At 42.0% G+C, this 3,870-nt stretch overlaps 1 pseudogene; it reads right to left on the reverse strand.

Annotated features, from left to right (window-relative positions):
- Positions 1 to 319: 319 nt before the first annotated feature.
- Positions 320 to 420, reverse strand: LOC115067170 (annotated as a pseudogene).
- Between the last annotated feature and the right edge of the window lie 3,450 nt (positions 421 to 3,870).

Consider the following 3,870-nt stretch of genomic DNA (forward strand, 5'->3'; position numbering starts at 1 on the left):
CACATGGCATCATGTTATCAACAACAGAAAACAAAGGCAATGTCCCTGTGGACTCTCTCCAGGCTCAAGTGCACAATTCTCCTTGTTAGCGATTAAGCCACGCAGGTGCTTTCAGAGACAGACTCTTGTGTTAACGCACCTTCAAAATATCTTTTGTTTGTTTGTTTCCAGCTAAAACTTTATGGTGCGAGCTGAGAATGCCCAGAGACATTTCTGTCCATCCCTTTAATTGTTCCTCAAGTATTCTATGCCTTTGAGCTAAGCACGTCCAAGAATGTGTCTATTGTCTTTTCATTTTAAAGTTTTCAGTGATTTATTTCTAAATGTGGACTGCTTCATGAATTTGCATGTCATCCTTTCACAGGGCATGTGCTAATCTCTTTATTGTTCCAGTTGTATATGTGCTGCTGAAGCGAACACTCTATTTGCTGTCCTTTTAAAGTATGCCCTTCACTAAGTATGCTCAGCAATGTTCTCCTTAACTGAGCATGTTCAGGAATGGCCCAGCATTGTGAATGTGTGTGGCTCTCTGAATAAAACCCCTATTCTTGCTTTGTTAGGAGAAAGCATTGCTCTCCTCGCCCGAAGCAGATAACGAATCCTTCTCACTTTTTTGATATCTTGGCTGTGTTTATTTTGACTCTCTACTCACCTAGACAACCCATTCTGGCTACAGACTCTGGTCACTTGGAGCTTTGGTCAGCTTGGACCAACCTCTTGGAGTCAGTCTGGCCTTGGGCTCCTCAGAGCTTCCCAGTTTAAAGAACTGAAAAACCAGAGTCTGGCAGAAGCAGTGAGAGTGCTGGGGGACCTGGTGACTCCTGTGGACACCCCATTCACATCAGTCACACTTACCTGTTCACAGACCCACATGTGGTTCCAAGGCACCGAGTCATCGTCCAAGCCGTCTGCTCTGTGGCTACTGTGGAAAGCAATATGAATTTAGTCATGCTGCATAGCATGGTCATTCTGTATATTCTCAGATTTGAAACACATGAACATATGTGTGCATGCACATGTGTGCATGTGTACACGAAGCAAAACCTCACGCCATATTACATGTTAGAGACTATTCTATGTTATTACAGTTCAGGGATAAAGAAGGCAGAGTCCCTGCTTTCAAAGTCATACGGAAATCCACGTGGAATGCTAATCACCCTGAAGGAGCTGTGAAGGAAGAGCGAGGACTTTCCCTGAGAAGGTCCACTGCACCCAAACAGGAAGCCCTACACAAAGGGTTGTACTTCTGGGCTGTGAGTCCTGGGGTGGGTTGAGAAAGTATGATGTGGACCAGGATCCTCGTGAGCTGGTTGATGACCCATGAACTCCAGACTACTGTGAGAAAATGGGCAGGGAAAGTTCCCTTTGCAACTCAGAGATGGTGACCATCTTTTGTCTGGATCTACTGCCATTGAGCCTCCATGGACCTTAAGTGATTATGTCCAGTTTAAGCCTCTGTGTGACTTCTGGAGGGTTGGGGAACTATGTTCTGTGTGATTGGTTGCTTAGTACATTGCTGACCAGATGTTTCTGGTTCTCTACTAGAAGGACGTTGATGGCTCTGGGGCTTTGGTAATCAAGTGAATACATATCTGTACTCATGTACTTGGCATGGTGTGTGAGCACAGACTGCCACTTCATGGCTTCTCTGCCCAGTTCACATGATCAGTGCTCAGTACTACACCAAGACCAGAAAAGGCTTAGATACTAGACAAAATGAACAAATGGAGCATCAAAACAGTGCCTCTGCAAAACAGAATTGAGCAGGGTCATGTTAAAAACTGGCTGGGAAGATGAAAATCTTGCTCTAGCCTTCATCCTTGCAGGTGGGAAGGACTCCCAGGGTGCAGGTGCAGAGGGCCTGCAGGATCACTACTGACATGTTTGTTTGAATTGCATGCTGATGTCAGAGCCCTTGCATGCTTTGCATTGGTCTTCTCATCCTTGACATACCATTGCATTGCTCTGGCTGTAGCTAATTTCCTCTGCTCTGAGTCTGGCTACAAGATACTCCTATACAATGGTGGCTGTGATGTGAAGTTGGTTCACACAATGGTTTTGAATCCAACAGCTTTGTTAGGCTCTTAAAAATAAAATTCTTTATATATAAAGAACCTTGTGGGTTCTGTGCTGGAAATGGTCAAGTAACGATGGTTTCGTTTTTCACTCTCAAGTTCATAAGCACTTTTCTTTGTCTAATTTATCTGTCTAGAATTCTTAGTGTGCTGTTGAGTGATGAGCACTCTTGTTTTTGTGATTGTAGTGGAAACCATTTAACCTTTCCTCACTAATCAAATATTCCTGGTTGCACACTGGAAAGTTGTCTTCCCTTGCCATTTTGCTAATCTTTTTTATGCAAAGAGACAACAAACGTAAAGAACATTTTATGCACACATTTAAGCTATTTTTCTTCTTAAATGTAAGTTGTGGCAGCAGATTTAAGTGTTGGGCTAAGCAGGGGTTTCTTGGAGTAAACTTCTTCACTGTGCACTGGCGTTTCTCTTGACTAGATTTGGTCAATGCTCTGTTTAGATGTTTTCCACATATATTCAAGAGCAAAGTTAACTTTTCATAGGTTTTTTTCTTGTACTAACTTTGTACAGCTTTGATGTCAAAATTGCACTGTCCTTACAAAATGTGTTGGGAAGTGCTCCCTTATCTATGCTCTGGAACTGTTCGGCTACGACCAGAATGTCTGTTTCTAAGATATTAAAGATTACTCATAAAGCTATGTAGGTCTAGTGTTTCCCGAGCAGAAGTATTTTTTAACTCTAAACTATTAATTCATTTCTTTTAATGGTTATGAACCCTTTCTTGTGCTCAGTTCTTACTCAGTATAAATCATAGTGTTACCTTTTTCTACAAGAGTTCCATGTTGTCTGAATTTAGTGGTGTAATTGTAATGAAAATACTCTCTTAAGTCTTTAATCCTTATTACCCATTCAAGAATGTGCCTTCATGTTTCTAATATTTATCTACAGTTCCCATTTGGACTATTAAATCTTACAGAAATGCATCAATTTTATTATTTTCAGGAAATTATAATGTTACTGATGCAACTACTATATTCTGGTTTTGCCTGCATTCACATCTGGGTATTTCTTTATTATGCCTTTCCTAATTTTTGTCTTATTTTTTATCTTGTGCTTTACTTACTACATTACACATATGCTGCTTGTCTTGTTAATTTTCAAACTTCAAAAGATAGACTTATTAAGAGTTTGCAGTGTGTGGGTCCCTGGACAGGACTTCTATACTAAACTTCACCCACCAGGGCTCAGGGACCATTGTGAAAGAGGGGGCAGAAAGATTGTAAGAGCCAGGGAGGAGGTGCACGACCATATGGAAACAGTCTTACAGGCTCCTAGGACCTTGCTCATATGAACTTACAGCAATGGTGTCAGCATGCACAAGACTCACATAAACTCAGTCAGACAAAAACCCAGCGTAGTAATCTTAGCCAAGAAACTACTGGGCAGCTGATTTCTGCAGGGTGAAGAAGAGCTGATCTTCTTAAAGGGAGGGACTACGAATAGACTGACTAGACTCCAGTGGATGAACTTCACTGAGGTGTGTCTGGGGACACTAACTTGACTCAATAGCACTTACCATAAATGACAGAATCCATGAAATTCAGTGGGAAGGGCTATGGAAGGGTGCCAATGGGGAAGGGGCTATAAGATGATTAAGATGTATATAAAATACACAAAAATTCAATTAAAAATATACAGTGTAGCCGGGCGTGGTGGCACATGCCTTTAATCCCAGCACTTGGGAGGCAGAGGCAGGCAGATCTTTGTGAGTTCGAGGCCATCCTGGTCTACATAGTGAGTTCCAGGACAGCTGGGGCTACAGGGAAACCCTGTCTCA

This window comes from Nannospalax galili, unplaced genomic scaffold (genome assembly GCF_000622305.1).
Source record: "Nannospalax galili isolate Female #2095 unplaced genomic scaffold, S.galili_v1.0 scaffold100, whole genome shotgun sequence".
Classification (NCBI taxonomy): domain Eukaryota; kingdom Metazoa; phylum Chordata; class Mammalia; order Rodentia; family Spalacidae; genus Nannospalax; species Nannospalax galili.